General features: G+C 32.9%; 2 pseudogenes; both read right to left on the bottom strand.

Annotated features, from left to right (window-relative positions):
• Positions 1 to 8,550: 8,550 nt before the first annotated feature.
• LOC145268474 (U2 spliceosomal RNA) lies at positions 8,551 to 8,687 on the bottom strand (annotated as a pseudogene).
• Positions 8,688 to 11,286: 2,599 nt separating this feature from the next.
• Positions 11,287 to 11,411, bottom strand: LOC145268518 (U2 spliceosomal RNA; annotated as a pseudogene).
• Positions 11,412 to 13,123: the final 1,712 nt, after the last annotated feature.

Consider the following 13,123-nt stretch of genomic DNA (forward strand, 5'->3'; position numbering starts at 1 on the left):
GGACAGAGGCTGAAGCTTAGATGCCAGTTCAGGGATCGGACATTTAAAATCCATTCAGCCTAAATTTTTAGGGCTTGCGAACTATTATCAAACGTTTATTAAGAACATGCACGAATTGCGTGCGCCATTGAATGTACTATTAAAAAAAGAACCGATCCGATAAAGATCAACCCCAGGAAAAAGAGCTACACGATCATTCCAGGAGAATGAAAAGCTCGGGAGGGAAGTATTGTGGGGGTACAAATCACCCCTATTTGAGGACAAAGTGGAATCAACCAGTCCTACGAATACCACTGGTTCCAGAGACTAAATGGATACATTCATACCATGTTTAACCGCATGCTACGAACACGTTCCTCTCATACCACTTTAGTGGCTCCTGTATTTTTTATGATGAATACATATTATATTTATACCATTTACACTACTTGCGGTTTCTTTCATTTGTGACCCCTAGCATGGGCCTGCAACATATAATATATTTTACTAGTATATACAAATTTAAACAAAATCAAAAAACTATGAAATTTTACAACGTTATGTGCAGCTTACTTAAGCGTAATTAAATGATAAACAATTACAGCATTATTTATATTATTCATATTATTTATATTATTATATTTTATTTAAAACAGAATAAAATAATATGTTTTACTAGTATTTACAAATTTAAACAAAATAAAAGAAAATATGAAATTTTACAACGTTATGTGCAGCTTACTTAAGCGTAATTAAATAAAGTAATATCTTACATTATTAGATTTTACTTCTAACATTATAATATAAAATAACGTTTTACAGCATTGTTTACATTTTGTTTTCACTGAAAAGTTAATAGTATATATAACATTTTCTATTATTTAGATTTTGCTTAATCTCTATATAAATAAAATGAACTCATTTTTTCCCGTCTGATTTTAACATTAATAGGATTAAAAATCAAGATATTTCATGCAAATATAATATGCACAAACGGCAGAACAATATCTGAGGTGTGTTATGGGCTTATTATTTCTCAAATTCCTCGATAATCTTAGATTTCTATACTTTTTCTGCTGAGAAGTCACGGCCAAAATCGGTTAAGATCAATGGAAGTAGTAAAATATTGTCTCTCTAAAAAATTCCTCCTCCTCCTGCCACCACTTAACACCGTTTGGGGATCGTTCACAAGGAACAGTTTAGAAGAGAACACCGGTTTAGCTTCGTAGTTCTTTCATGTGAAGTTATTTAAAATCACTAAACTAAGCTGCAGTGCTCTGTGGCGTAGTGGTTAGCGTGCTGGACAATTCACATTATATTTTCACGTTCGCGCCGACCTACCGTTGTCGTTTTTTTTTTTGTTTTTTTTTTCCTAAACAACTGGAATGGACTTTTCTTGGTGGCCGAACTGTTAACGTTGCAGATGTTTTGTTTTTTTTTCACACTTTATTTTCCTACTTTTACTCATGACTCCGGGTTTGATCCTTCCTACTTACCTACCATAACATTTTTTAAAACTCCCCCCCGTCCCGGAAACAAACACTCGGGCAACGCCGGGTACCCCCGCTAGTTGCCAATAAATGATGTAAAATATTACTTATTTTTTACTTTTAATATAATGAAATAATGTTACATTTTTTTCAGTATTATTAACATTCTACTTTAAACGTCAAACAATGATATAAAATTGTTACAGTATTATTTGTATTCTAGTTCAAACGTAATGAAAGAATATAACATTTAACTTATTATTTACATTTTACTTAACATATAAAATAATATAAAATAATTAAATATTAAAATATAAAATAATAAGTTGTGAGTATTATATATATTTTACCTAAAGCAATAAAATAATATACTATTTTAATGATTTATTTATATCATACTTCAAACCTTATAAGATGATATAACATTTTTACAGTATTCATTAAATTTTTAATAAGGCATAATAAAATAATACAACATATTATTTGCATTTACTTGAAACAATAAAACGATATAACATTTTGCATGTTACCTTAATTTTACTTAAAACCTATAAAAATAATAATAATAATAAAAATAATAATAATACCACATTTTACAGTATTTGTTTTACCTTTCACTTAAAAATATAATAAAAGCTTTTTTAACGTATTACTTTTAGCTAAAAACAGCTAAACCCCAGATTTGTAAAAAAAAAATAAATAAATAAACAAATAAAAAAATTTAAGAAACTATATAGTTAAATAGTTCGAGATTAAAAATGGATCTGAATCGGGGATTTCATCGGAATCGGAACTTGTATTAAAATCGGCAAAAACATTAGAATCATTCCATCACTAGTAATGTGGACGACATTTAGTTTTATTTAGTTTGACATAAAGGAACAAAGAGAGGTGGAATATTTTTTTCTGATTTTATTAAATTTTTACCAATATTATTAACATTTTACTGAACAGATCATAGAATATAATAACATTTTCTATTAGTTAGATTTTGCTTAATTACCAATAAATGACGTAACATTTGACTTTAAAATAATTAAATAATATCACATTTTTTGCTTTAAACATAATGAAGTAATATAACATTTTTTACTTTAAACATAATGAAATAATATCACATTTTTTACTTTAAAAATAATGAAATATTATAACATTTTTTGCTTTAAACATAATGAAATATTTTTTTTTCTTTAAACATAATGAAATAATATAACATTTTTTTACTTTAAACATAATGAAATATTACAACATTTTTACTTCAACATAATAAAAGAATATAACATTTTTGCTTTAAACATAATTAAATAATATAACATTTTTGCTTTAAACATAATGAAATATTATAACATTTTTTACTTTAAACATAATGAAATAATATAACATTTTTTACTTTAAACATAATAAAATAATATAACATTTTTTACTTAAAACATAATTAAATAATATAACATTTTTTTACTTTAAACATAATGAAATATTATAACATTTTTACTTTAAACATAATGAAATAATATTAAAAAAAATTTACTTTAAACATAATGAAATAATATAACATTTTTTTACTTTAAACATAATGAAATAATATAACATTTTTTACTTTAAACCTAATGAAATAATATAACATTTTTTTACTTTAAACATAATGAAATATTATAAAATTATTTACTTTAAACATAATGAAATAATATAACATCTTTTACTTTAAACATAATGAAATAATATAACATTTTTTACTTTAAACATAATGAAATAATATAACATTTTTTTACTTTAAACATAATGAAATATTATAACATTTTTTACTTTAAACATAATGAAATAATATAACATTTTTTTACTTTAAACATAATGAAATATTATAACATTTTTTACTTTAAACATAATGAAATAATATAACATTTTTTACTTTAAAAATAATGAAATAATATAACATTTTTACTTTAAACATAATGAAATAATATAACATTTTCTTTACTTTAAACATAATGAAATAATATAACATTTTTTCAGTATTGTTAGCATTGTATTTAAAACGTAATGAAATAGTTTAACATCTAATTTAAATTATGTTTATAATACTGAAAACACTATAAATTTTATGGTGTATTTCATATTCTATTTAAAAACGTAATAAATAAAATATATTTTGTTGTATTATTTTCATTCTAGTTCAAATAAAATGATGTAACATTTCAACGTACAATTTAAAATATATATTAAACATAAATAAATAATCTTGCATTTTACATTTATAAATTAATAAATATTTTCGAATTTAAGCTTATTTGTATTATTTACAAGATTTTTTTTGCGGGATCATAATATGGACATAACATTCCATTTCAAAATTTAAATATTTCAGATTTGCTTTAAACTTGATCCAAACTTATTAGATATCAATTAAGCAAGATTTCTGGAATTTTTATTTCTTCTTAAGCGAGCTTAAGCTTAAGCTTTAAAATGTTTATTCTTGTACAGAAACATAAAAGTGGTGCAAAACTCGTCTGTTTTCAATTTTACCCGCTCTGGGACTGTTAAAATTGAAAACACACAGCCTTCACGGTATTCTTCGGCCGATGTCTTAACACCAGTTTTATGCTGGCAATCAGTCTGTCCTTGGTATTGTAGACAGTACGGTCAATGTTTTTTAAGCTGCGCTCCAAACATAATAGTTCAGCAAGTTGCAGTTAGAAGAGTTGGGGGCCAGATATTTAGAAAGTCAAGTCATAGAAGTTCTCAGACACTCATACCTGGCGTTTCCCGGAAGTACGACACAGAGCTGCAGCGACCTTCTTCATAAAGGCTTTATAGCAGTGGACAGCAACACAGTATAGTGATCTGATTTGAGTTTGGGTCATTTTTGGAAGATGCGAGAACAGCATAACGTGACCTTCACTGGAAACTCAAATATCATCATAGTTTGAAGAAACTTGATCTTCGTGATACACGGTAGTTTGTATGACTTTTAAGTTAGCTATTTGTTGTTCTGTGCGCTGTACAAGTGGCTAGGCTTAGATTTACAATTACGCTTATGGGAGAGGTTTTCGTCTGAATAAAAACCAGATCATTTTAATGTTTAATCTAGTTTAAGAGTTATTTTTTATTATTATAAATTCTAAAATATATGTAAAATTTAGACAAGTGCCATTGATTTTTTTTGTTCTGTTGTCGGTTAGCAGATGATTAAATTCATCATATTCGATTGGTTGTGTGGCGTGGTCCCTAAACCTGGTATGGTCATTTGGGGCAAAGATAGCGTTTTGTTTTTTGTTTGTTTGTTTTTTCAAGAACCACCCCAACATATTCCTCGTTTTATAAAGGAGTTTTTAAGTTCGTATCGGTACTTATTGTGACATAGCCTTGTTACTTTGGGGGTGAGGGAACTGCTAGACTTTGGAAATCCCTTCCGGTGTCGTGCATTCCCAACATGCAGAAATGTAAGTGTAATGTGAGCAAATATCTTGCTGTTCATCTCCCTACGTAGTACCCCTGCAACTTATGTCCTCAATAGTAACCCCCTACTTCAAAATGGCTCTGTACTTTGTTTGGGGTGAAAATGGAATTTTAAAACTTAAATATTATCACTCTCCAAATTTGCCACTGAAGCTGCCTTTTCTCGGTTTGGTTTATTTCCATTCGTAGCCAAGAGTGACCAACAAAATGATGTTTCCTTACAAAGAGAAAATGTTATATATACAATAATATAAAGTTATATAAGATGATGAATAATAGGTTCGACATCATCATCATCATAATAATAATAATAATAATAATAATAATAATAATAATAATAATATATACGGCATAATCACGTTGACACATCGTTAGATCACTGAAATTAAGCAACGTTGAGCCTGGTTAATACCAGCTTAGGGACCATTTTGGAATTCTAGGCGTTGCATGTGCTTATCTCAGCATTTGTTTCCAGTCGTCCGTGCCACTGGTATTTCACGCGCAATCATCTCTTCATAGGTATCCATAGTCTGTCAAAGACTGAAGAAGCCTGTGTATTATATATATATATATATATATATATATATATATATATATATATATATATATATATATACTAGCAGAAGTACCCGTCGTTGACTGGGTTCAAAAACAAAAATGGACTGTGATTGATTAAAGTATGATAGGTTATGAAAAGGAGAGGGTTGTAAAGAGATAGGTTTTGATACTCAAAAATTTTACCCTAAGCAAAATATGTTGAAAGTAAAGATAATTTTCGCGGAAATGTATTTTTTATATCAACTTTGTTTCCATTCGTAGCCAAGAGTGACCAACAAAATGATGTTTCCTTACAAAGAGAAAATGTTATATATATATATAATAATATAAATATACAAGAAATAAATGTTACCATAGTCAATAAAAGTTACTTTTATGGTAGTTCATTGATTTGTATTTTTAAGTAGTTTGTATAAAAAAAAAATTTTTAATTCACGAACCGGTTTAAAAAAAATCAAAATGGCAGCGACTTTGAAATGGAGAGCCCCGTTTTAAATTTGAAGGAGGGGCACCTGAGCATTCTGTGGTAATAATTTAAGAGGGTCCCGTCAACGTAAGGAATATTTATAAACATATTTTAATGTTTTCCGTTATTTTGTGCTTGAGGAATATTCGATTATGACATGTGTAGCTTATATAGAAATTAATTTAAGTAGTTACCGCCTCAAATTTCGTTTTAATTTCGGTTCGCTGAAATTATTTCAAGTAAAGAGCATTAAAAACTATTTTTAAAAAAATAAACATGAACTGAACTTTTATCGATTATGGTAACATTTATTTCTTGTATATTTATTTTGGGGGTAGTCGTTTGTTGGATTTTCTGCTAAACACTCTTACTAAATAATATCGACGAAATATCGAAAAACAAAGAAACAAAAACAGTTTTGAAAAATAATGAAGCTTTACTTACTTTAGTAAAATAATCCGAAACAGCAAAATGTGGTTATTAAAAAAGTAAACACGTAATTACTAGTTTTTTTAAAAGCAACGAATCGACATAAATATGAATAAGAAGAAAATGGCGCTCTTTTCAAGCAGAACAGCTTCGTTTCAGTTTTACAGTATTGAACGGTGTAGTATTGCGCGGTCGGATTCAGGGTTGTACTATTGTAATGTAAAGAACACGCAGAAAGGGTTGTAATCAACTGAATTCCTTCTAGTACACTGACAAAAAAACTTAAACAGATATATAAATAAAAATAAAGAGGCTATGCAAATGTTTTTAAAAAGACACGTAATCACGTGAGCAGGATTTTTTCCTTCTTTTGACACGATAACAAGTAACGTTCTTATTTTTTATTATTTATCTATTTATCTATTTTCGAAAGAGTGCCACGTGCAAGTGGAGAAGGAAAAAACAGAGTTATGCAAAATTTGTGTCGAGAATTGTCTAAAGTTCCGACTTTGGGAGGGGGTTTCACTTTAATTAGAACGTGAATTTATGAAGTGAGTTTATTCGACACAATATGATTCAACTCAAAAAAAATAAATAAAAGCTACCGTGAATTAAGATTAAAGGTAAGGTGTTATTGTGGACCCTCACTCCTTTTAAAAAAAACCTTGTTAAACTTTGTGACATATTTCCATTATATGGAGGTCAGGCGCAAACCAACGCCCAATAATTTTATTATACCATATTTCTTCAAACTGAAACATAATTATCAAAGTATACTTACGTAAATCGATATGAAAAGTCTTTGTTAAAGTTTGTGCCATATTTCCATCGAGTACAGGCGCGAACGCAGACTTCACAATTTTATTATACCATCCCTATTTAAGTTGAAACATACTTATCAAAGTATTCTTATGTACATCTATATCAAAAACCGTTGTAAATGTTTGTTTTTTTTTTTAATTTTTTATTTCCATACTTTGTGAACCAGGCATGAACGCAGACCCCACAATTTTAATGAACCACCGTTCTGTCAGATAAAACATACCCATTCCTGATCTTCGATACATCTTCTATCATCATATGTAATCAGTTTTTTTTTAATAGTCAACCATATAGGAGCCTATTCGTGACCACACACACACACACATACACACACACACGTTCAGCTTTATATATATATATATATATATATATATATATATATATATATATATATATATATATATACCAGTAGTGATATTTGGCGTTGCCCGAGTGTGTGTAGATGGTGTATTAAGGAACCCTAGGGGATAAAAAACAGTGGTAGATAGGGAAACTAAAATAACAGTAAGCAGTTTGGGTGGAGAGAGGGGTTTAAAAAAAAAGTGGTAGTAGGCAGGCTCGAACCCGCGACACGAATGAGGAAAAAAACGTAACGTCTTAACCGATGCATCCATGGCGCAAGCGGAAGTCGAGAGCGTTGAAATTAAGCACAGTCGATCCAATGAAGACGATGACTTGCGAAAATGTCGACGAAAAAAGCGACCCCTCCTTCTAAAAAGCGGGCGAGTTGAGGGTGAAGGAATGAAAGTTTTGGGCCAATTTTTCGATATTTGTCGTCCAGAAGACTGCGCTTTAAAACGATACCGATTTCCTCATGCTCCAATACCTCTGTTAGAAGGTTTTAGGAGACATACAAACAAACATTTTACCTTTTATATATTAGACTAGCTGGGCGTACCCGGCGTTGCCCGGGTGTTTGGAGGTGTGTGTGGTTTGTGGTAAATCAAAACACCCGAGTGCTTGTGTCGGGTGGGGGGGGGGGGTAAAATAAAAAAAATTGTTGTAGGTAAGTATGAAGAATCGAACCAGAACCTTTGAGTCGAAGTTGGAAATTAAAGTGTGAAAAAAAACAAGGCTGATAGACATTAGTCACGTGCTCTCGCTTAATGAATGAATGCGTGAATGTAGGATTGATATGAAATTCTTAAAGATAAACTAAAATGACCGAAAAATGGGCTGAAATGACTTAAATAAATAAAAAGTAAATGGCTTAGAATGACTTTAATGAACTTAAGGATGAATTGAATGACCTTAAGAATGACTTGAATGCTTAAAAAATAACTGGAATCCTTCAAAAACAACTTGAATGATCTGGAGAATGACTTGAATGTCTTTGAGACTGACTGGTTGTAAAGTGGGTGATCATTTTACATTAAATTAATACAGAAAAGTGATCCCCACTTTATATCACAAAGTTACAAACATAAGTACAACATGTAGTAAGAACAGATATTACACTTTGATCTTGGCCAAAAGGCAAAGAAAGGGGTATTTATTTGCTCTCCCACCGAGCAAATTAGGCAAAACACCGATTTTTATTGTGAGGAGTGAAGGGGAGCTTGATAGCGACAATTGGTATGAAGGGTTGCACCTACATTGACTAAGGTCTATGTGGGGTGGCCCCCACATATGGTCTTTTCTTTTTTTTTTTTTTTTTTACAAGGTGGTCACCACTTATCAAGGCCCGGAAGCCACTCAGGGATAAGGGTTATTGTAAGTACAGTACGTTAGTGTGGAGATTTAAAGTGTCTACTTAAGGGGCCGGTTCATCAGGAATTTGTTTACGTTGGACTTGAAGACATCCAAGTTGTAGTCAGGAGAGAAGCAGACAGATGGAACAGAGTTCCACAAGCGTGCAGTTCTAAGAAATAAGCTTTGTTCATGGAATCTACGTTTTGATTTAGGCATAGATAAAGAGTGGGGAAAGTTTTTGACAGTGGATTCAGCTAGACGAGTGTTTTTTGTAAAAGATTGACGAGGGGGACCAGAGATTGGAGTTCAGACGGGCACCTGCCATGGAAATAATGATAAAACAAAGACAGGCTTGCAACGTCTCTTCTGTGAGAGAGAGGTTGCAGGGAAGAGAAAAGGGCATCCCTCACTAAGCCACGAAGTCTATTTTGTACTCTGTCAAGGCAGGATAGGCTGTTTTTAGCAGCTCCTGCCCAGATATGGCAGCAGTATTCCATCCTGGGACGTACTTGGTTTTTATATAGATAGAGAATAGCATCAGTAGTGAGATATCTTCTGGAGCGGTAGAAGGATTCCACCATCTTTCCAGCGACCTTGGCAACAGACTTGATGTACGTGTTCCATTTCAGATCAGGAGTAAAGGTCAAGCCCAGAAGCTTGTCAAAACATGGGGCTTCTCCTAGACGAGAGCCATCCATTTCAATTGATGCCAGCCGGGGATCAGAGCGTTGATGATGTAAAGATAGGAGTTTGGTTTTAGATACATTAAAGGTAACCAGCCACGTCTTCCCCCACTGAACCACTCGTTCAAGATCAGAGGAGAGAGAATCAGAGAGAGCTTTGTCATTTACAGCCTTGGATGTGTTGCTGTAGATGGTCGTGTCATCATCAATCGTGTCATCGATGTCAATGAATGATTTAAGTATGTGTTTAGGGAGATCATTGAGGAAGAGAGTTGGGCCCAGGACGGACCCTTGAGGGACTCCAGCATTAATACTGCAGGCCTCTGATTTTTGTTCATCAACCACTACTCTTATGAGCCTATCAGAGAGAAATGATTTAATGATAGAGAGACTATTTCCAGTTATACCGTAGCTGGAGATCTTGTGAAGTAGGCCTTTATGCCATACCTTGTCGAAGGCCTTTGATATGTCAAGAGCAATTGGCCTGGGAAGGAAGCCTTTGTCAAGAGATTCACTAATCCTGTGAGATATAACCGTTAGCACATCTGCGGTAGATCTTGCAATACGGAAACCATATTGCATGTCACTAAGAAGGTTATTTCTGCTGAGGTGGTTGACTATTTCTCTATTTAATATGGATTTCAGCAACTTACTCATGACACATAGGAGACTTATTGGTCTGTACTGAGAGGGAGATGACTTATCACCTGAATTCTTAAATACAGGACATACTGATGAGGTTTTCAAATGTGTTGGAAAGCACTTCTCCTTAAGGCAACGTTTAAATAGTTTCGTAAAAATGGGAGCAAGTTCTGGTGTAAGCTTTTTTAACACTATAATTGGGATGCTATCAGGGCCAGTAGCTTTACTGGAATTAAGGTTCTTGATTAGCTTGACGACCTCATGCACAGATATTTGTATGTTACCTAGCTTGTTCTGTGTTATAGGAGGAAATATGGAGAGTTGATGGCCTTCGTCGCATAGGGTAGAATTAGCTGCAAAGTTCTTGGCAAATAGTTTGGCCTTGTCTGAAGCTGAGGAGATGACCTCTGGTCCGTTGATAATGGTTGGGATAGAAGGCACACTTCTGTTCAGGATCCTATTTGTTATTTGCCAAAACTGGTGGGAACCAAGCCACTGATCAGCTACTTTGGATTTAACAGACTGGGCATATAGCTCTCTTGCATTTTTTATTACTCTTTTACAGTGGTTGCTGGCGTTCCTGAAAGCAGCTTTAGTCTCAGTACATCTATTACGTTGGTAGCTATGGAAAAAGTGATTTCTATGCGCGATGGCAGCAGCACATTCTGGGGAGAACCATGGCTGGCTGTTAGGTTTTTGTTGGAATTTTTTCGAGGGTATGAATCGGTCTATGCCTACAATTAACCATTCGGTCAGGTCTGATACTATAGACGACACATCATTTTTATACATGGAATGCAGAGGTAGATCAGATATAAATGTACGGAAGCTATCCCAGTCAGCCATGGAGTATCGGTATACAGTACGGTGGAGGGGTACGTCTGGGGACTTATTACATTTCTTTTTTATCTTAACTTGCATTATCTGCCGGAACAGATACTACACTTTGGGTATTTATTTGCTCCCCCACCGAGCAAATTAGACACAATACCGATTTTTAATGTGAGGAGTGAAGGGGAAATGGGGACCAACTCCCCGGGGAGTAGGGGAGCTGGATAATGACAATTGGTATGAAGGGTTGCCCCTACATTGACCAAGGTCTTATATGTGGGGTTGCCCCCACATATGATCTTTGCTTACAGTATCTGCCGGAACAGATACTACACTTTGATCTTGACCAAAAGGCCAAGAAAGGGTATTTATTTGCTCCCCCGCCTAGCAAATTAGGCACTAGACCGATTTTTAATATGAGGAGTGAAGGGGAAATGGGGACCAACTCCCCGGGGAATAGGGGAGCTGGATAGTGACAATTGGTACATTGACCAAGGTCTTATATGTGGAGTGGCCCCCCCCCCACATATGGTCTTTGCTTGCAGTATCTGCCGGAACAGATACTACAATTTGATCTTTATATATAATTTCTTTCGTGAAAATGAAAATTACAATCAAAATAATTCAATGTAAAATTAAAATAAATTAAAAGCAAAATTCAAATTTACAAAAAAAATTTAGGCACAAGACCCTTTAAGATCCTGGTGGGGGAGTGTTGCAGGGTCTTTGTTACTACAGTGAAAATGGAGTCTTTGGCGACAAGAAAAGCTTAAAAAGCTAAGAACAGCATGTGTTAACAACTGACCTTTGATCCTAACCAAAAAGGCCAAGCTCAAAAGTGTAAGGACAGACCGACCGACCGACCAACTGATAGAGTGACTTATAGAGTCGCTTGCGCGACTAAAAACGTGCGATGTTAACCACTAGGCCACCACGAAATAGTAACAGAAACATGATTGAATTTATTTAAGCATTACGAATTGGCAGGTGCCTGTACTTAATGAGGTCAACTTTGACTGCGAGGCAGTATTTTATTTACCGTGGGGCAGGATTTTTTCCCCCCAAGATGTTGTGGGGAAAACCAGCTCCCCATAAAAAGGGGATTGTCCACATTGAATAGTAATTGTCTGATATAAGGAGAAACTCCACATTGATTAAATCTGATTGCTTTCGGACGTTTCTGGCGACCGGAAAATGCCGCCAGAATTAGTTTCGCTTTTATTATACGAAAAAATTTAATGCACATGCGACGATCGAAAAATGTTGAATATTTATCTTTTCAAAGTCGAGCAAATTAAATAGACAGTCAACCTCTGTTGTTAACTCATAGATATTATGATTTATATGTGATATAAAAAGTTCTAAGAAGTTGTGGGCCGACCGACCGCTTCTCGCTTTTATATTTATAGATTTTTCATGCTTTGAATATATTTTAATTTAATGGGAAAACTGTTTCTTTTATAAAGAAGGTGGCATCTTTGAAAACACTATTTCCTTAGGTTAATTTAATAATTAACCAACTAATATTATATGATTTTATTTATTAAACGAAAAAATTCATTTTTTTCTAGGACTTTTGTTAAAACAATTTTTTCGAAGGAGGTTTTGTTGTTATTTATTTGTATGTCTCTGCTGTTGTTAATCTCGAGGGATTGGTTCCCCACGAGATAAAATATGCATGTCCAATATTATTGACGGTTGTCGTTATTCTATAATTTTTATAGTTATCTGATAAAAATGATTTTACTAAATTAATTTTTAAAAAATTATACAACACTAGCGGGTGAGGGGGCGCCTGGCTTTGCTGTGGCATAAAATACGCTTAAATATGATATTTTAATTCGTCCATATTTCGTATATATTATTTTAGAGTCATGATTCCAAAAGTATTCGGGTGCCATCAGTTAGAATCGAAACCCAAGCATTCAAAGCTGGTGACGTTACCACTGTACCAACGTGACACGCATATGAACTGATTAAAAATTAAAAATAAACTAAGATAAATGCACAAAATTATAAGGATTTTTTCAATTATAACCCCCTTTTTTACTCTTTTATGTCTAAATTAACTGGCTAAA

The sequence above is a fragment of the Euprymna scolopes genome, chromosome 43 (assembly GCF_053919585.1).
Source record: "Euprymna scolopes isolate OS-2025 chromosome 43, ASM5391958v1, whole genome shotgun sequence".
Classification (NCBI taxonomy): Eukaryota; Metazoa; Mollusca; class Cephalopoda; order Sepiida; family Sepiolidae; genus Euprymna; species Euprymna scolopes.